A 19,608-nucleotide genomic window follows, 5' to 3' on the forward strand; every position below is an offset into this window, starting at 1 on the left:
CCAAACTTAAAACCAAGCTCCTTTTTTAAGGGGTCCCGGGGAAATGTTGGGCTGACCGGCAAGACCTCATGATGCGAACTGCTTCTGCGTCAAACGCAAGCTTTTTTCATTCCCAGCCAATGACTTATTCTTATTTCTAAAGGCCGCTCCATCAGATAGCCCAGACAGGCAGGCGTTGGTGGTATAGTGGTGAGCATAGCTGCCTTCCAAGCAGTTGACCCGGGTTCGATTCCCGGCCAACGCAGATCAAATCTTTAAATTGTTCAAAATGCATTTTTTGGAAATCAGACTCATGCTGAAAGCAAAGCTGACACACTTTTCGTGAAAATCAAAACCCCATCCAGGAAAGGTTCTTGCATCCTAGTTTCTGCAACTGTCTATCGGTGAGGGGATTGAAGCGAGCAGGGCTCCTGGCCCCTCCCCGACAAAGCCCTGACGAAGGCCTGACAAAGGCCTATTCGCCTTGCCCTGACGGGCCTTGGTCCCAGCAGGCCACCGAGCACAGCACCTCAGCCTATTAGAGTGAGGTTTCAGGATCTCTCTCATCCTGTAAACCAACATACTGAAGAAGGTGAAACGTGTGGCTGCGCTCCTCACATGCTGAAGCAGCAGCAGCCCTTTCCCTGAAGCAAAGTTCCTTCATTCCTCCCTCCCATAACCCTTAGCAGGGGATTTATGGTAATTGAGTTGAGTTTCCAAACTGGCCCTTCCTTCCTTCCTTCCCATATCTGCCAGCTCGAGAAGGCTTGTTTTGTTGCACCTGGGAAGTAAAGTATCTATTTGCGAGAGAGAGAGAATGAGAGAGAGAGACAGAGAGAGAGAGACAGAGAGAGAAGGGGAAGGGGTGTTGGCAGTTAGGGTGTGAGCTAGAGAAATGAGGCCTGTCTGCAAAAGGCCATGGGATGGGAGTGCGTGGTTGCAGGTTGTTTGGCTTTGTAAGGCCTACTGCCCGCTTCACTCGAAAATGAGTCTAGGGTTGTCGGTTTGTAGGCTGTAAAAGCCCAGAAAAGCTTTTGTTCTCCAACCAGCAGAGTGGCGCAGCGGAAGCGTGCTGGGTCCATAACCCAGAGGTTGATGGATCGAAACCATCCTCTGCTAACTTTTTTCAAATTATGTTTTTGTGTCATGGCATTAGGGCACAAAGAGCTGTAAGTGCCTGGATGCAATGTCATTCCTTGAACTTGCTGCCTCGTTCCACTCTTGCGCTAAATAGGAGAGGGTCCCAGCCCAGCCAACAAAATGCACTGTTCAATCAAACCAAACTTAAAACCAAGCTCCTTTTTTAAGGGGTCCCGGGGAAATGTTGGGCTGACCGGCAAGACCTCATGATGCGAACTGCTTCTGCGTCAAACGCAAGCTTTTTTCATTCCCAGCCAATGACTTATTCTTATTTCTAAAGGCCGCTCCATCAGATAGCCCAGACAGGCAGGCGTTGGTGGTATAGTGGTGAGCATAGCTGCCTTCCAAGCAGTTGACCCGGGTTCGATTCCCGGCCAACGCAGATCAAATCTTTAAATTGTTCAAAATGCATTTTTTGGAAATCAGACTCATGCTGAAAGCAAAGCTGACACACTTTTCGTGAAAATCAAAACCCCATCCAGGAAAGGTTCTTGCATCCTAGTTTCTGCAACTGTCTATCGGTGAGGGGATTGAAGCGAGCAGGGCTCCTGGCCCCTCCCCGACAAAGCCCTGACGAAGGCCTGACAAAGGCCTATTCGCCTTGCCCTGACGGGCCTTGGTCCCAGCAGGCCACCGAGCACAGCACCTCAGCCTATTAGAGTGAGGTTTCAGGATCTCTCTCATCCTGTAAACCAACATACTGAAGAAGGTGAAACGTGTGGCTGCGCTCCTCACATGCTGAAGCAGCAGCAGCCCTTTCCCTGAAGCAAAGTTCCTTCATTCCTCCCTCCCATAACCCTTAGCAGGGGATTTATGGTAATTGAGTTGAGTTTCCAAACTGGCCCTTCCTTCCTTCCTTCCCATATCTGCCAGCTCGAGAAGGCTTGTTTTGTTGCACCTGGGAAGTAAAGTATCTATTTGCGAGAGAGAGAGAATGAGAGAGAGAGACAGAGAGAGAGAGACAGAGAGAGAAGGGGAAGGGGTGTTGGCAGTTAGGGTGTGAGCTAGAGAAATGAGGCCTGTCTGCAAAAGGCCATGGGATGGGAGTGCGTGGTTGCAGGTTGTTTGGCTTTGTAAGGCCTACTGCCCGCTTCACTCGAAACTGGGTCTAGGGTTGTCGGTTTGTAGGCTGTAAAAGCCCAGAAAAGCTCTTGTTCTCCAACCAGCAGAGTGGCGCAGCGGAAGCGTGCTGGGCCCATAACCCAGAGGTCGATGGATCGAAACCATCCTCTGCTAACTTTTTTCAAATTATGTTTTTGTGTCATGGCATTAGGGCACAAAGAGCTGTAAGTGCCTGGATGCAATGTCATTCCTTGAACTTGCTGCCTCGTTCCACTCTTGCGCTAAATAGGAGAGGGTCCCAGCCCAGCCAACAAAATGTACTGTTCAATCAAACCAAACTTAAAACCAAGCTCCTTTTTTAAGGGGTCCCGGGGAAATGTTGGGCTGACCGGCAAGACCTCATGATGCGAACTGCTTCTGCGTCAAACGCAAGCTTTTTTCATTCCCAGCCAATGACTTATTCTTATTTCTAAGGGCCGCTCCATCAGATAGCCCAGACAGGCAGGCGTTGGTGGTATAGTGGTGAGCATAGCTGCCTTCCAAGCAGTTGACCCGGGTTCGATTCCCGGCCAACGCAGATCAAATCTTTAAATTGTTCAAAATGCATTTTTTGGAAATCAGACTCATGCTGAAAGCAAAGCTGACACACTTTTCGTGAAAATCAAAACCCCATCCAGGAAAGGTTCTTGCATCCTAGTTTCTGCAACTGTCTATCGGTGAGGGGATTGAAGCGAGCAGGGCTCCTGGCCCCTCCCCGACAAAGCCCTGACGAAGGCCTGACAAAGGCCTATTCGCCTTGCCCTGACGGGCCTTGGTCCCAGCAGGCCACCGAGCACAGCACCTCAGCCTATTAGAGTGAGGTTTCAGGATCTCTCTCATCCTGTAAACCAACATACTGAAGAAGGTGAAACGTGTGGCTGCGCTCCTCACATGCTGAAGCAGCAGCAGCCCTTTCCCTGAAGCAAAGTTCCTTCATTCCTCCCTCCCAAAACCCTTAGCAGGGGATTTATGGTAATTGAGTTGAGTTTCCAAACTGGCCCTTCCTTCCTTCCTTCCCATATCTGCCAGCTCGAGAAGGCTTGTTTTGTTGCACCTGGGAAGTAAAGTATCTATTTGCGAGAGAGAGAGAATGAGAGAGAGAGACAGAGAGAGAGAGACAGAGAGAGAAGGGGAAGGGGTGTTGGCAGTTAGGGTGTGAGCTAGAGAAATGAGGCCTGTCTGCAAAAGGCCATGGGATGGGAGTGCGTGGTTGCAGGTTGTTTGGCTTTGTAAGGCCTACTGCCCGCTTCACTCGAAACTGGGTCTAGGGTTGTCGGTTTGTAGGCTGTAAAAGCCCAGAAAAGCTCTTGTTCTCCAACCAGCAGAGTGGCGCAGCGGAAGCGTGCTGGGCCCATAACCCAGAGGTCGATGGATCGAAACCATCCTCTGCTAACTTTTTTCAAATTATGTTTTTGTGTCATGGCATTAGGGCACAAAGAGCTGTAAGTGCCTGGATGCAATGTCATTCCTTGAACTTGCTGCCTCGTTCCACTCTTGCGCTAAATAGGAGAGGGTCCCAGCCCAGCCAACAAAATGTACTGTTCAATCAAACCAAACTTAAAACCAAGCTCCTTTTTTAAGGGGTCCCGGGGAAATGTTGGGCTGACCGGCAAGACCTCATGATGCGAACTGCTTCTGCGTCAAACGCAAGCTTTTTTCATTCCCAGCCAATGACTTATTCTTATTTCTGAGGGCCGCTCCATCAGATAGCCCAGACAGGCAGGCGTTGGTGGTATAGTGGTGAGCATAGCTGCCTTCCAAGCAGTTGACCCGGGTTCGATTCCCGGCCAACGCAGATCAAATCTTTAAATTGTTCAAAATGCATTTTTTGGAAATCAGACTCATGCTGAAAGCAAAGCTGACACACTTTTCGTGAAAATCAAAACCCCATCCAGGAAAGGTTCTTGCATCCTAGTTTCTGCAACTGTCTATCGGTGAGGGGATTGAAGCGAGCAGGGCTCCTGGCCCCTCCCCGACAAAGGCCTGACAAAGGCCTATTCGCCTTGCCCTGACGGGCCTTGGTCCCAGCAGGCCACCGAGCACAGCACCTCAGCCTATTAGAGTGAGGTTTCAGGATCTCTCTCATCCTGTAAACCAACATACTGAAGAAGGTGAAACGTGTGGCTGCGCTCCTCACATGCTGAAGCAGCAGCAGCCCTTTCCCTGAAGCAACGTTCCTTCATTCCTCCCTCCCATAACCCTTAGCAGGGGATTTATGGTAATTGAGTTGAGTTTCCATACTGGCCCTTCCTTCCTTCCTTCCCATATCTGCCAGCTCGAGAAGGCTTGTTTTGTTGCACCTGGGAAGTAAAGTATCTATTTGCGAGAGAGAGAGAATGAGAGAGAGAGACAGAGAGAGAGAGACAGAGAGAGAAGGGGAAGGGGTGTTGGCAGTTAGGGTGTGAGCTAGAGAAATGAGGCCTGTCTGCAAAAGGCCATGGGATGGGAGTGCGTGGTTGCAGGTTGTTTGGCTTTGTAAGGCCTACTGCCCGCTTCACTCGAAAATGGGTCTAGGGTTGTCGGTTTGTAGGCTGTAAAAGCCCAGAAAAGCTTTTGTTCTCCAACCAGCAGAGTGGCGCAGCGGAAGCGTGCTGGGCCCATAACCCAGAGGTCGATGGATCGAAACCATCCTCTGCTAACTTTTTTCAAATTATGTTTTTGTGTCATGGCATTAGGGCACAAAGAGCTGTAAGTGCCTGGATGCAATGTCATTCCTTGAACTTGCTGCCTCGTTCCACTCTTGCGCTAAATAGGAGAGGGTCCCAGCCCAGCCAACAAAATGCACTGTTCAATCAAACCAAACTTAAAACCAAGCTCCTTTTTTAAGGGGTCCCGGGGAAATGTTGGGCTGACCGGCAAGACCTCATGATGCGAACTGCTTCTGCGTCAAACGCAAGCTTTTTTCATTCCCAGCCAATGACTTATTCTTATTTCTAAGGGCCGCTCCATCAGATAGCCCAGACAGGCAGGCGTTGGTGGTATAGTGGTGAGCATAGCTGCCTTCCAAGCAGTTGACCCGGCCCGGCCAACGCAGATCAAATCTTTAAATTGTTCAAAATGCATTTTTTGGAAATCAGACTCATGCTGAAAGCAAAGCTGACACACTTTTCGTGAAAATCAAAACCCCATCCAGGAAAGGTTCTTGCATCCTAGTTTCTGCAACTGTCTATCGGTGAGGGGATTGAAGCGAGCAGGGCTCCTGGCCCCTCCCCGACAAAGCCCTGACGAAGGCCTGACAAAGGCCTATTCGCCTTGCCCTGACGGGCCTTGGTCCCAGCAGGCCACCGAGCACAGCACCTCAGCCTATTAGAGTGAGGTTTCAGGATCTCTCTCATCCTGTAAACCAACATACTGAAGAAGGTGAAACGTGTGGCTGCGCTCCTCACATGCTGAAGCAGCAGCAGCCCTTTCCCTGAAGCAAAGTTCCTTCATTCCTCCCTCCCATAACCCTTAGCAGGGGATTTATGGTAATTGAGTTGAGTTTCCAAACTGGCCCTTCCTTCCTTCCTTCCCATATCTGCCAGCTCGAGAAGGCTTGTTTTGTTGCACCTGGGAAGTAAAGTATCTATTTGCGAGAGAGAGAGAATGAGAGAGAGAGACAGAGAGAGAGAGACAGAGAGAGAAGGGGAAGGGGTGTTGGCAGTTAGGGTGTGAGCTAGAGAAATGAGGCCTGTCTGCAAAAGGCCATGGGATGGGAGTGCGTGGTTGCAGGTTGTTTGGCTTTGTAAGGCCTACTGCCCGCTTCACTCGAAACTGGGTCTAGGGTTGTCGGTTTGTAGGCTGTAAAAGCCCAGAAAAGCTCTTGTTCTCCAACCAGCAGAGTGGCGCAGCGGAAGCGTGCTGGGCCCATAACCCAGAGGTCGATGGATCGAAACCATCCTCTGCTAACTTTTTTCAAATTATGTTTTTGTGTCATGGCATTAGGGCACAAAGAGCTGTAAGTGCCTGGATGCAATGTCATTCCTTGAACTTGCTGCCTCGTTCCACTCTTGCGCTAAATAGGAGAGGGTCCCAGCCCAGCCAACAAAATGTACTGTTCAATCAAACCAAACTTAAAACCAAGCTCCTTTTTTAAGGGGTCCCGGGGAAATGTTGGGCTGACCGGCAAGACCTCATGATGCGAACTGCTTCTGCGTCAAACGCAAGCTTTTTTCATTCCCAGCCAATGACTTATTCTTATTTCTAAGGGACGCTCCATCAGATAGCCCAGACAGGCAGGCGTTGGTGGTATAGTGGTGAGCATAGCTGCCTTCCAAGCAATTGACCCGGGTTCGATTCCCGGCTAACGCAGATCAAATCTTTAAATTGTTCAAAATGCATTTTTTGGAAATCAGACTCATGCTGAAAGCAAAGCTGACACACTTTTCGTGAAAATCAAAACCCCATCCAGGAAAGGTTCTTGCATCCTAGTTTCTGCAACTGTCTATCGGTGAGGGGATTGAAGCGAGCAGGGCTCCTGGCCCCTCCCCGACAAAGCCCTGACGAAGGCCTGACAAAGGCCTATTCGCCTTGCCCTGACGGGCCTTGGTCCCAGCAGGCCACCGAGCACAGCACCTCAGCCTATTAGAGTGAGGTTTCGGGATCTCTCTCATCCTGTAAACCAACATACTGAAGAAGGTGAAACGTGTGGCTGCGCTCCTCACATGCTGAAGCAGCAGCAGCCCTTTCCCTGAAGCAAAGTTCCTTCATTCCTCCCTCCCATAACCCTTAGCAGGGGATTTATGGTAATTGAGTTGAGTTTCCAAACTGGCCCTTCCTTCCTTCCTTCCCATATCTGCCAGCTCGAGAAGGCTTGTTTTGTTGCACCTGGGAAGTAAAGTATCTATTTGCGAGAGAGAGAGAATGAGAGAGAGAGACAGAGAGAGAGAGACAGAGAGAGAAGGGGAAGGGGTGTTGGCAGTTAGGGTGTGAGCTAGAGAAATGAGGCCTGTCTGCAAAAGGCCATGGGATGGGAGTGCGTGGTTGCAGGTTTTTTGGCTTTGTAAGGCCTACCGCCCGCTTCACTCGAAACTGGGTCTAGGGTTGTCGGTTTGTAGGCTGTAAAAGCCCAGAAAAGCTCTTGTTCACCAACCAGCAGAGTGGCGCAGCGGAAGCGTGCTGGGCCCATAACCCAGAGGTCGATGGATCGAAACCATCCTCTGCTAACTTTTTTCAAATTATGTTTTTGTGTCATGGCATTAGGGCACAAAGAGCTGTAAGTGCCTGGATGCAATGTCATTCCTTGAACTTGCTGCCTCGTTCCACTCTTGCGCTAAATAGGAGAGGGTCCCAGCCCAGCCAACAAAATGTACTGTTCAATCAAACCAAACTTAAAACCAAGCTCCTTTTTTAAGGGGTCCCGGGGAAATGTTGGGCTGACCGGCAAGACCTCATGATGCGAACTGCTTCTGCGTCAAACGCAAGCTTTTTTCATTCCCAGCCAATGACTTATTCTTATTTCTAAGGGCCGCTCCATCAGATAGCCCAGACAGGCAGGCGTTGGTGGTATAGTGGTGAGCATAGCTGCCTTCCAAGCAGTTGACCCGGGTTCGATTCCCGGCCAACGCAGATCAAATCTTTAAATTGTTCAAAATGCATTTTTTGGAAATCAGACTCATGCTGAAAGCAAAGCTGACACACTTTTCGTGAAAATCAAAACCCCATCCAGGAAAGGTTCTTGCATCCTAGTTTCTGCAACTGTCTATCGGTGAGGGGATTGAAGCGAGCAGGGCTCCTGGCCCCTCCCCGACAAAGCCCTGACGAAGGCCTGACAAAGGCCTATTCGCCTTGCCCTGACGGGCCTTGGTCCCAGCAGGCCACCGAGCACAGCACCTCAGCCTATTAGAGTGAGGTTTCAGGATCTCTCTCATCCTGTAAACCAACATACTGAAGAAGGTGAAACGTGTGGCTGCGCTCCTCACATGCTGAAGCAGCAGCAGCCCTTTCCCTGAAGCAAAGTTCCTTCATTCCTCCCTCCCATAACCCTTAGCAGGGGATTTATGGTAATTGAGTTGAGTTTCCAAACTGGCCCTTCCTTCCTTCCTTCCCATATCTGCCAGCTCGAGAAGGCTTGTTTTGTTGCACCTGGGAAGTAAAGTATCTATTTGCGAGAGAGAGAGAATGAGAGAGAGAGACAGAGAGAGAGAGACAGAGAGAGAAGGGGAAGGGGTGTTGGCAGTTAGGGTGTGAGCTAGAGAAATGAGGCCTGTCTGCAAAAGGCCATGGGATGGGAGTGCGTGGTTGCAGGTTGTTTGGCTTTGTAAGGCCTACTGCCCGCTTCACTCGAAAATGGGTCTAGGGTTGTCGGTTTGTAGGCTGTAAAAGCCCAGAAAAGCTTTTGTTCTCCAACCAGCAGAGTGGCGCAGCGGAAGCGTGCTGGGCCCATAACCCAGAGGTCGATGGATCGAAACCATCCTCTGCTAACTTTTTTCAAATTATGTTTTTGTGTCATGGCATTAGGGCACAAAGAGCTGTAAGTGCCTGGATGCAATGTCATTCCTTGAACTTGCTGCCTCGTTCCACTCTTGCGCTAAATAGGAGAGGGTCCCAGCCCAGCCAACAAAATGCACTGTTCAATCAAACCAAACTTAAAACCAAGCTCCCTTTTTAAGGGGTCCCGGGGAAATGTTGGGCTGACCGGCAAGACCTCATGATGCGAACTGCTTCTGCGTCAAACGCAAGCTTTTTTCATTCCCAGCCAATGACTTATTCTTATTTCTAAAGGCCGCTCCATCAGATAGCCCAGACAGGCAGGCGTTGGTGGTATAGTGGTGAGCATAGCTGCCTTCCAAGCAGTTGACCCGGGTTCGATTCCCGGCCAACGCAGATCAAATCTTTAAATTGTTCAAAATGCATTTTTTGGAAATCAGACTCATGCTGAAAGCAAAGCTGACACACTTTTCGTGAAAATCAAAACCCCATCCAGGAAAGGTTCTTGCATCCTAGTTTCTGCAACTGTCTATCGGTGAGGGGATTGAAGCGAGCAGGGCTCCTGGCCCCTCCCCGACAAAGCCCTGACGAAGGCCTGACAAAGGCCTATTCGCCTTGCCCTGACGGGCCTTGGTCCCAGCAGGCCACCGAGCACAGCACCTCAGCCTATTAGAGTGAGGTTTCAGGATCTCTCTCATCCTGTAAACCAACATACTGAAGAAGGTGAAACGTGTGGCTGCGCTCCTCACATGCTGAAGCAGCAGCAGCCCTTTCCCTGAAGCAAAGTTCCTTCATTCCTCCCTCCCATAACCCTTAGCAGGGGATTTATGGTAATTGAGTTGAGTTTCCAAACTGGCCCTTCCTTCCTTCCTTCCCATATCTGCCAGCTCGAGAAGGCTTGTTTTGTTGCACCTGGGAAGTAAAGTATCTATTTGCGAGAGAGAGAGAATGAGAGAGAGAGACAGAGAGAGAGAGACAGAGAGAGAAGGGGAAGGGGTGTTGGCAGTTAGGGTGTGAGCTAGAGAAATGAGGCCTGTCTGCAAAAGGCCATGGGATGGGAGTGCGTGGTTGCAGGTTGTTTGGCTTTGTAAGGCCTACTGCCCGCTTCACTCGAAAATGGGTCTAGGGTTGTCGGTTTGTAGGCTGTAAAAGCCCAGAAAAGCTTTTGTTCTCCAACCAGCAGAGTGGCGCAGCGGAAGCGTGCTGGGCCCATAACCCAGAGGTCGATGGATCGAAACCATCCTCTGCTAACTTTTTTCAAATTATGTTTTTGTGTCATGGCATTAGGGCACAAAGAGCTGTAAGTGCCTGGATGCAATGTCATTCCTTGAACTTGCTGCCTCGTTCCACTCTTGCGCTAAATAGGAGAGGGTCCCAGCCCAGCCAACAAAATGCACTGTTCAATCAAACCAAACTTAAAACCAAGCTCCTTTTTTAAGGGGTCCCGGGGAAATGTTGGGCTGACCGGCAAGACCTCATGATGCGAACTGCTTCTGCGTCAAACGCAAGCTTTTTTCATTCCCAGCCAATGACTTATTCTTATTTCTAAAGGCCGCTCCATCAGATAGCCCAGACAGGCAGGCGTTGGTGGTATAGTGGTGAGCATAGCTGCCTTCCAAGCAGTTGACCCGGGTTCGATTCCCGGCCAACGCAGATCAAATCTTTAAATTGTTCAAAATGCATTTTTTGGAAATCAGACTCATGCTGAAAGCAAAGCTGACACACTTTTCGTGAAAATCAAAACCCCATCCAGGAAAGGTTCTTGCATCCTAGTTTCTGCAACTGTCTATCGGTGAGGGGATTGAAGCGAGCAGGGCTCCTGGCCCCTCCCCGACAAAGCCCTGACGAAGGCCTGACAAAGGCCTATTCGCCTTGCCCTGACGGGCCTTGGTCCCAGCAGGCCACCGAGCACAGCACCTCAGCCTACTAGAGTGAGGTTTCAGGATCTCTCTCATCCTGTAAACCAACATACTGAAGAAGGTGAAACGTGTGGCTGCGCTCCTCACATGCTGAAGCAGCAGCAGCCCTTTCCCTGAAGCAAAGTTCCTTCATTCCTCCCTCCCATAACCCTTAGCAGGGGATTTATGGTAATTGAGTTGAGTTTCCAAACTGGCCCTTCCTTCCTTCCTTCCCATATCTGCCAGCTCGAGAAGGCTTGTTTTGTTGCACCTGGGAAGTAAAGTATCTATTTGCGAGAGAGAGAGAATGAGAGAGAGAGACAGAGAGAGAGAGACAGAGAGAGAAGGGGAAGGGGTGTTGGCAGTTAGGGTGTGAGCTAGAGAAATGAGGCCTGTCTGCAAAAGGCCATGGGATGGGAGTGCGTGGTTGCAGGTTGTTTGGCTTTGTAAGGCCTACTGCCCGCTTCACTCGAAACTGGGTCTAGGGTTGTCGGTTTGTAGGCTGTAAAAGCCCAGAAAAGCTCTTGTTCTCCAACCAGCAGAGTGGCGCAGCGGAAGCGTGCTGGGCCCATAACCCAGAGGTCGATGGATCGAAACCATCCTCTGCTAACTTTTTTCAAATTATGTTTTTGTGTCATGGCATTAGGGCACAAAGAGCTGTAAGTGCCTGGATGCAATGTCATTCCTTGAACTTGCTGCCTCGTTCCACTCTTGCGCTAAATAGGAGAGGGTCCCAGCCCAGCCAACAAAATGTACTGTTCAATCAAACCAAACTTAAAACCAAGCTCCTTTTTTAAGGGGTCCCGGGGAAATGTTGGGCTGACCGGCAAGACCTCATGATGCGAACTGCTTCTGCGTCAAACGCAAGCTTTTTTCATTCCCAGCCAATGACTTATTCTTATTTCTAAGGGCCGCTCCATCAGATAGCCCAGACAGGCAGGCGTTGGTGGTATAGTGGTGAGCATAGCTGCCTTCCAAGCAGTTGACCCGGGTTCGATTCAGGGTGTTGGCAGTTAGGGTGTGAGCTAGAGAAATGAGGCCTGTCTGCAAAAGGCCATGGGATGGGAGTGCGTGGTTGCAGGTTGTTTGGCTTTGTAAGGCCTACTGCCCGCTTCACTCGGAACTGGGTCTAGGGTTGTCGGTTTGTAGGCTGTAAAAGCCCAGAAAAGCTCTTGTTCTCCAACCAGCAGAGTGGCGCAGCGGAAGCGTGCTGGGCCCATAACCCAGAGGTCGATGGATCGAAACCATCCTCTGCTAACTTTTTTCAAATTATGTTTTTGTGTCATGGCATTAGGGCACAAAGAGCTGTAAGTGCCTGGATGCAATGTCATTCCTTGAACTTGCTGCCTCGTTCCACTCTTGCGCTAAATAGGAGAGGGTCCCAGCCCAGCCAACAAAATGCACTGTTCAATCAAACCAAACTTAAAACCAAGCTCCTTTTTTAAGGGGTCCCGGGGAAATGTTGGGCTGACCGGCAAGACCCCATGATGCCAACTGCTTCTGCGTCAAACGCAAGCTTTTTTCATTCCCAGCCAATGACTTATTCTTATTTCTAAGGGCCGCTCCATCAGATAGCCCAGACAGGCAGGCGTTGGTGGTATAGTGGTGAGCATAGCTGCCTTCCAAGCAGTTGACCCGGGTTCGATTCCCGGCCAACGCAGATCAAATCTTTAAATTGTTCAAAATGCATTTTTTGGAAATCAGACTCATGCTGAAAGCAAAGCTGACACACTTTTCGTGAAAATCAAAACCCCATCCAGGAAAGGTTCTTGCATCCTAGTTTCTGCAACTGTCTATCGGTGAGGGGATTGAAGCGAGCAGGGCTCCTGGCCCCTCCCCGACAAAGCCCTGACGAAGGCCTGACAAAGGCCTATTCGCCTTGCCCTGACGGGCCTTGGTCCCAGCAGGCCACCGAGCACAGCACCTCAGCCTATTAGAGTGAGGTTTCAGGATCTCTCTCATCCTGTAAACCAACATACTGAAGAAGGTGAAACGTGTGGCTGCGCTCCTCACATGCTGAAGCAGCAGCAGCCCTTTCCCTGAAGCAAAGTTCCTTCATTCCTCCCTCCCATAACCCTTAGCAGGGGATTTATGGTAATTGAGTTGAGTTTCCAAACTGGCCCTTCCTTCCTTCCTTCCCATATCTGCCAGCTCGAGAAGGCTTGTTTTGTTGCACCTGGGAAGTAAAGTATCTATTTGCGAGAGAGAGAGAATGAGAGAGAGAGACAGAGAGAGAGAGACAGAGAGAGAAGGGGAAGGGGCGTTGGCAGTTAGGGTGTGAGCTAGAGAAATGAGGCCTGTCTGCAAAAGGCCATGGGATGGGAGTGCGTGGTTGCAGGTTGTTTGGCTTTGTAAGGCCTACTGCCCGCTTCACTCGAAACTGGGTCTAGGGTTGTCGGTTTGTAGGCTGTAAAAGCCCAGAAAAGCTCTTGTTCTCCAACCAGCAGAGTGGCGCAGCGGAAGCGTGCTGGGCCCATAACCCAGAGGTCGATGGATCGAAACCATCCTCTGCTAACTTTTTTCAAATTATGTTTTTGTGTCATGGCATTAGGGCACAAAGAGCTGTAAGTGCCTGGATGCAATGTCATTCCTTGAACTTGCTGCCTCGTTCCACTCTTGCGCTAAATAGGAGAGGGTCCCAGCCCAGCCAACAAAATGTACTGTTCAATCAAACCAAACTTAAAACCAAGCTCCTTTTTTAAGGGGTCCCGGGGAAATGTTGGGCTGACCGGCAAGACCTCATGATGCGAACTGCTTCTGCGTCAAACGCAAGCTTTTTTCATTCCCAGCCAATGACTTATTCTTATTTCTAAGGGCCGCTCCATCAGATAGCCCAGACAGGCAGGCGTTGGTGGTATAGTGGTGAGCATAGCTGCCTTCCAAGCAGTTGACCCGGGTTCGATTCCCGGCCAACGCAGATCAAATCTTTAAATTGTTCAAAATGCATTTTTTGGAAATCAGACTCATGCTGAAAGCAAAGCTGACACACTTTTCGTGAAAATCAAAACCCCATCCAGGAAAGGTTCTTGCATCCTAGTTTCTGCAACTGTCTATCGGTGAGGGGATTGAAGCGAGCAGGGCTCCTGGCCCCTCCCCGACAAAGCCCTGACGAAGGCCTGACAAAGGCCTATTCGCCTTGCCCTGACGGGCCTTGGTCCCAGCAGGCCACCGAGCACAGCACCTCAGCCTATTAGAGTGAGGTTTCAGGATCTCTCTCATCCTGTAAACCAACATACTGAAGAAGGTGAAACGTGTGGCTGCGCTCCTCACATGCTGAAGCAGCAGCAGCCCTTTCCCTGAAGCAAAGTTCCTTCATTCCTCCCTCCCATAACCCTTAGCAGGGGATTTATGGTAATTGAGTTGAGTTTCCAAACTGGCCCTTCCTTCCTTCCTTCCCATATCTGCCAGCTCGAGAAGGCTTGTTTTGTTGCACCTGGGAAGTAAAGTATCTATTTGCGAGAGAGAGAGAATGAGAGAGAGAGACAGAGAGAGAGAGACAGAGAGAGAAGGGGAAGGGGTGTTGGCAGTTAGGGTGTGAGCTAGAGAAATGAGGCCTGTCTGCAAAAGGCCATGGGATGGGAGTGCGTGGTTGCAGGTTGTTTGGCTTTGTAAGGCCTACTGCCCGCTTCACTCGAAAATGGGTCTAGGGTTGTCGGTTTGTAGGCTGTAAAAGCCCAGAAAAGCTTTTGTTCTCCAACCATCAGAGTGGCGCAGCGGAAGCGTGCTGGGCCCATAACCCAGAGGTCGATGGATCGAAACCATCCTCTGCTAACTTTTTTCAAATTATGTTTTTGTGTCATGGCATTAGGGCACAAAGAGCTGTAAGTGCCTGGATGCAATGTCATTCCTTGAACTTGCTGCCTCGTTCCACTCTTGCGCTAAATAGGAGAGGGTCCCAGCCCAGCCAACAAAATGCACTGTTCAATCAAACCAAACTTAAAACCAAGCTCCTTTTTTAAGGGGTCCCGGGGAAATGTTGGGCTGACCGGCAAGACCTCATGATGCGAACTGCTTCTGCGTCAAACGCAAGCTTTTTTCATTCCCAGCCAATGACTTATTCTTATTTCTAAGGGCCGCTCCATCAGATAGCCCAGACAGGCAGGCGTTGGTGGTATAGTGGTGAGCATAGCTGCCTTCCAAGCAGTTGACCCGGGTTCGATTCCCGGCCAACGCAGATCAAATCTTTAAATTGTTCAAAATGCATTTTTTGGAAATCAGACTCATGCTGAAAGCAAAGCTGACACACTTTTCGTGAAAATCAAAACCCCATCCAGGAAAGGTTCTTGCATCCTAGTTTCTGCAACTGTCTATCGGTGAGGGGATTGAAGCGAGCAGGGCTCCTGGCCCCTCCCCGACAAAGCCCTGACGAAGGCCTGACAAAGGCCTATTCGCCTTGCCCTGACGGGCCTTGGTCCCAGCAGGCCACCGAGCACAGCACCTCAGCCTATTAGAGTGAGGTTTCAGGATCTCTCTCATCCTGTAAACCAACATACTGAAGAAGGTGAAACGTGTGGCTGCGCTCCTCACATGCTGAAGCAGCAGCAGCCCTTTCCCTGAAGCAAAGTTCCTTCATTCCTCCCTCCCATAACCCTTAGCAGGGGATTTATGGTAATTGAGTTGAGTTTCCAAACTGGCCCTTCCTTCCTTCCTTCCCATATCTGCCAGCTCGAGAAGGCTTGTTTTGTTGCACCTGGGAAGTAAAGTATCTATTTGCGAGAGAGAGAGAATGAGAGAGAGAGACAGAGAGAGAGAGACAGAGAGAGAAGGGGAAGGGGTGTTGGCAGTTAGGGTGTGAGCTAGAGAAATGAGGCCTGTCTGCAAAAGGCCATGGGATGGGAGTGCGTGGTTGCAGGTTGTTTGGCTTTGTAAGGCCTACTGCCCGCTTCACTCGAAAATGGGTCTAGGGTTGTCGGTTTGTAGGCTGTAAAAGCCCAGAAAAGCTTTTGTTCTCCAACCAGCAGAGTGGCGCAGCGGAAGCGTGCTGGGCCCATAACCCAGAGGTCGATGGATCGAAACCATCCTCTGCTAACTTTTTTCAAATTATGTTTTTGTGTCATGGCATTAGGGCACAAAGAGCTGTAAGTGCCTGGATGCAATGTCATTCCTTGAACTTGCTGCCTCGTTCCACTCTTGCGCTAAATAGGAGAGGGTCCCAGCCCAGCCAACAAAATGCACTGTTCAATCAAACCAAACTTAAAACCAAGCTCCCTTTTTAAGGGGTCCCGGGGAAATGTTGGGCTGACCGGCAAGACCTCATGATGCGAACTGCTTCTGCGTCAAACGCAAGCTTTTTTCATTCCCAGCCAATGACTTATTCTTATTTCTAAAGGCCGCTCCATCAGATAGCCCAGACAGGCAGGCGTTGGTGGTATAGTGGTGAGCATAGCTGCCTTCCAAGCAGTTGACCCGGGTTCGATTCCCGGCCAACGCAGATCAAATCTTTAAATTGTTCAAAATGCATTTTTTGGAAATCAGACTCATGCTGAAAGCAAAGCTGACACACTTTTCGTGAAAATCAAAACCCCATCCAGGAAAGGTTCTTGCATCCTAGTTTCTGCAACTGTCTATCGGTGAGGGGATTGAAGCGAGCAGGGCTCCTGGCCCCTCCCCGACAAAGCCCTGACGAAGGCCTGACAAAGGCCTATTCGCCTTGCCCTGACGGGCCTTGGTCCCAGCAGGCCACCGAGCACAGCACCTCAGCCTATTAGAGTGAGGTTTCAGGATCTCTCTCATCCTGTAAACCAACATACTGAAGAAGGTGAAACGTGTGGCTGCGCTCCTCACATGCTGAAGCAGCAGCAGCCCTTTCCCTGAAGCAAAGTTCCTTCATTCCTCCCTCCCATAACCCTTAGCAGGGGATTTATGGTAATTGAGTTGAGTTTCCAAACTGGCCCTTCCTTCCTTCCTTCCCATATCTGCCAGCTCGAGAAGGCTTGTTTTGTTGCACCTGGGAAGTAAAGTATCTATTTGCGAGAGAGAGAGAATGAGAGAGAGAGACAGAGAGAGAGAGACAGAGAGAGAAGGGGAAGGGGTGTTGGCAGTTAGGGTGTGAGCTAGAGAAATGAGGCCTGTCTGCAAAAGGCCATGGGATGGGAGTGCGTGGTTGCAGGTTGTTTGGCTTTGTAAGGCCTACTGCCCGCTTCACTCGAAAATGGGTCTAGGGTTGTCGGTTTGTAGGCTGTAAAAGCCCAGAAAAGCTTTTGTTCTCCAACCAGCAGAGTGGCGCAGCGGAAGCGTGCTGGGCCCATAACCCAGAGGTCGATGGATCGAAACCATCCTCTGCTAACTTTTTTCAAATTATGTTTTTGTGTCATGGCATTAGGGCACAAAGAGCTGTAAGTGCCTGGATGCAATGTCATTCCTTGAACTTGCTGCCTCGTTCCACTCTTGCGCTAAATAGGAGAGGGTCCCAGCCCAGCCAACAAAATGCACTGTTCAATCAAACCAAACTTAAAACCAAGCTCCTTTTTTAAGGGGTCCCGGGGAAATGTTGGGCTGACCGGCAAGACCTCATGATGCGAACTGCTTCTGCGTCAAACGCAAGCTTTTTTCATTCCCAGCCAATGACTTATTCTTATTTCTAAAGGCCGCTCCATCAGATAGCCCAGACAGGCAGGCGTTGGTGGTATAGTGGTGAGCATAGCTGCCTTCCAAGCAGTTGACCCGGGTTCGATTCCCGGCCAACGCAGATCAAATCTTTAAATTGTTCAAAATGCATTTTTTGGAAATCAGACTCATGCTGAAAGCAAAGCTGACACACTTTTCGTGAAAATCAAAACCCCATCCAGGAAAGGTTCTTGCATCCTAGTTTCTGCAACTGTCTATCGGTGAGGGGATTGAAGCGAGCAGGGCTCCTGGCCCCTCCCCGACAAAGCCCTGACGAAGGCCTGACAAAGGCCTATTCGCCTTGCCCTGACGGGCCTTGGTCCCAGCAGGCCACCGAGCACAGCACCTCAGCCTATTAGAGTGAGGTTTCAGGATCTCTCTCATCCTGTAAACCAACATACTGAAGAAGGTGAAACGTGTGGCTGCGCTCCTCACATGCTGAAGCAGCAGCAGCCCTTTCCCTGAAGCAAAGTTCCTTCATTCCTCCCTCCCATAACCCTTAGCAGGGGATTTATGGTAATTGAGTTGAGTTTCCAAACTGGCCCTTCCTTCCTTCCTTCCCATATCTGCCAGCTCGAGAAGGCTTGTTTTGTTGCACCTGGGAAGTAAAGTATCTATTTGCGAGAGAGAGAGAATGAGAGAGAGAGACAGAGAGAGAGAGACAGAGAGAGAAGGGGAAGGGGTGTTGGCAGTTAGGGTGTGAGCTAGAGAAATGAGGCCTGTCTGCAAAAGGCCATGGGATGGGAGTGCGTGGTTGCAGGTTGTTTGGCTTTGTAAGGCCTACTGCCCGCTTCACTCGAAACTGGGTCTAGGGTTGTCGGTTTGTAGGCTGTAAAAGCCCAGAAAAGCTCTTGTTCTCCAACCAGCAGAGTGGCGCAGCGGAAGCTTGCTGGGCCCATAACCCAGAGGTCGATGGATCGAAACCATCCTCTGCTAACTTTTTTCAAATTATGTTTTTGTGTCATGGCATTAGGGCACAAAGAGCTGTAAGTGCCTGGATGCAATGTCATTCCTTGAACTTGCTGCCTCGTTCCACTCTTGCGCTAAATAGGAGAGGGTCCCAGCCCAGCCAACAAAATGTACTGTTCAATCAAACCAAACTTAAAACCAAGCTCCTTTTTTAAGGGGTCCCGGGGAAATGTTGGGCTGACCGGCAAGACCTCATGATGCGAACTGCTTCTGCGTCAAACGCAAGCTTTTTTCATTCCCAGCCAATGACTTATTCTTATTTCTAAGGGCCGCTCCATCAGATAGCCCAGACAGGCAGGCGTTGGTGGTATAGTGGTGAGCATAGCTGCCTTCCAAGCAGTTGACCCGGGTTCGATTCAGGGTGTTGGCAGTTAGGGTGTGAGCTAGAGAAATGAGGCCTGTCTGCAAAAGGCCATGGGATGGGAGTGCGTGGTTGCAGGTTGTTTGGCTTTGTAAGGCCTACTGCCCGCTTCACTCGGAACTGGGTCTAGGGTTGTCGGTTTGTAGGCTGTAAAAGCCCAGAAAAGCTCTTGTTCTCCAACCAGCAGAGTGGCGCAGCGGAAGCGTGCTGGGCCCATAACCCAGAGGTCGATGGATCGAAACCATCCTCTGCTAACTTTTTTCAAATTATGTTTTTGTGTCATGGCATTAGGGCACAAAGAGCTGTAAGTGCCTGGATGCAATGTCATTCCTTGAACTTGCTGCCTCGTTCCACTCTTGCGCTAAATAGGAGAGGGTCCCAGCCCAGCCAACAAAATGCACTGTTCAATCAAACCAAACTTAAAACCAAGCTCCTTTTTTAAGGGGTCCCGGGGAAATGTTGGGCTGACCGGCAAGACCCCATGATGCCAACTGCTTCTGCGTCAAACGCAAGCTTTTTTCATTCCCAGCCAATGACTTATTCTTATTTCTAAGGGCCGCTCCATCAGATAGCCCAGACAGGCAGGCGTTGGTGGTATAGTGGTGAGCATAGCTGCCTTCCAAGCAGTTGACCCGGGTTCGATTCCCGGCCAACGCAGATCAAATCTTTAAATTGTTCAAAATGCATTTTTTGGAAATCAGACTCATGCTGAAAGCAAAGCTGACACACTTTTCGTGAAAATCAAAACCCCATCCAGGAAAGGTTCTTGCATCCTAGTTTCTGCAACTGTCTATCGGTGAGGGGATTGAAGCGAGCAGGGCTCCTGGCCCCTCCCCGACAAAGCCCTGACGAAAGGCCTGACAAAGGCCTATTCGCCTTGCCCTGACGGGCCTTGGTCCCAGCAGGCCACCGAGCACAGCACCTCAGCCTATTAGAGTGAGGTTTCAGGATCTCTCTCATCCTGTAAACCAACATACTGAAGAAGGTGAAACGTGTGGCTGCGCTCCTCACATGCTGAAGCAGCAGCAGCCCTTTCCCTGAAGCAAAGTTCCTTCATTCCTCCCTCCCATAACCCTTAGCAGGGGATTTATGGTAATTGAGTTGAGTTTCCAAACTGGCCCTTCCTTCCTTCCTTCCCATATCTGC

The 19,608-nt window shown here is 50.1% G+C and overlaps 13 non-coding genes across 13 annotated transcripts; all 13 read left to right on the forward strand.

The window, feature by feature from the left end:
• Positions 1–172: 172 nt before the first annotated feature.
• Positions 173–244, forward strand: TRNAG-UCC (transfer RNA glycine (anticodon UCC)). Its single transcript has one exon. It is a non-coding gene; the product is annotated as a tRNA-Gly (tRNA).
• A 1,185-nt stretch (positions 245–1,429) lies between these two features.
• On the forward strand, positions 1,430–1,501 carry TRNAG-UCC (transfer RNA glycine (anticodon UCC)). Its single transcript has one exon. It is a non-coding gene; the product is annotated as a tRNA-Gly (tRNA).
• Positions 1,502–2,686: 1,185 nt separating this feature from the next.
• TRNAG-UCC (transfer RNA glycine (anticodon UCC)) lies at positions 2,687–2,758 on the forward strand. Its single transcript has one exon. It is a non-coding gene; the product is annotated as a tRNA-Gly (tRNA).
• A 1,185-nt stretch (positions 2,759–3,943) lies between these two features.
• TRNAG-UCC (transfer RNA glycine (anticodon UCC)) lies at positions 3,944–4,015 on the forward strand. The gene has a single exon. It is a non-coding gene; the product is annotated as a tRNA-Gly (tRNA).
• A 3,680-nt stretch (positions 4,016–7,695) lies between these two features.
• On the forward strand, positions 7,696–7,767 carry TRNAG-UCC (transfer RNA glycine (anticodon UCC)). The gene has a single exon. It is a non-coding gene; the product is annotated as a tRNA-Gly (tRNA).
• Positions 7,768–8,952: 1,185 nt separating this feature from the next.
• TRNAG-UCC (transfer RNA glycine (anticodon UCC)) lies at positions 8,953–9,024 on the forward strand. Its single transcript has one exon. It is a non-coding gene; the product is annotated as a tRNA-Gly (tRNA).
• A 1,185-nt stretch (positions 9,025–10,209) lies between these two features.
• On the forward strand, positions 10,210–10,281 carry TRNAG-UCC (transfer RNA glycine (anticodon UCC)). The gene has a single exon. It is a non-coding gene; the product is annotated as a tRNA-Gly (tRNA).
• A 1,833-nt stretch (positions 10,282–12,114) lies between these two features.
• On the forward strand, positions 12,115–12,186 carry TRNAG-UCC (transfer RNA glycine (anticodon UCC)). Its single transcript has one exon. It is a non-coding gene; the product is annotated as a tRNA-Gly (tRNA).
• A 1,185-nt stretch (positions 12,187–13,371) lies between these two features.
• Positions 13,372–13,443, forward strand: TRNAG-UCC (transfer RNA glycine (anticodon UCC)). Its single transcript has one exon. It is a non-coding gene; the product is annotated as a tRNA-Gly (tRNA).
• A 1,185-nt stretch (positions 13,444–14,628) lies between these two features.
• Positions 14,629–14,700, forward strand: TRNAG-UCC (transfer RNA glycine (anticodon UCC)). The gene has a single exon. It is a non-coding gene; the product is annotated as a tRNA-Gly (tRNA).
• A 1,185-nt stretch (positions 14,701–15,885) lies between these two features.
• TRNAG-UCC (transfer RNA glycine (anticodon UCC)) lies at positions 15,886–15,957 on the forward strand. Its single transcript has one exon. It is a non-coding gene; the product is annotated as a tRNA-Gly (tRNA).
• Positions 15,958–17,142: 1,185 nt separating this feature from the next.
• Positions 17,143–17,214, forward strand: TRNAG-UCC (transfer RNA glycine (anticodon UCC)). Its single transcript has one exon. It is a non-coding gene; the product is annotated as a tRNA-Gly (tRNA).
• Positions 17,215–19,047: 1,833 nt separating this feature from the next.
• On the forward strand, positions 19,048–19,119 carry TRNAG-UCC (transfer RNA glycine (anticodon UCC)). Its single transcript has one exon. It is a non-coding gene; the product is annotated as a tRNA-Gly (tRNA).
• Positions 19,120–19,608: the final 489 nt, after the last annotated feature.

This window comes from Ambystoma mexicanum, chromosome 6q (genome assembly GCF_040938575.1).
Source record: "Ambystoma mexicanum isolate Mex_15411 chromosome 6q, UKY_AmexF1_1, whole genome shotgun sequence".
In the NCBI taxonomy this organism is placed as follows: domain Eukaryota; kingdom Metazoa; phylum Chordata; class Amphibia; order Caudata; family Ambystomatidae; genus Ambystoma; species Ambystoma mexicanum.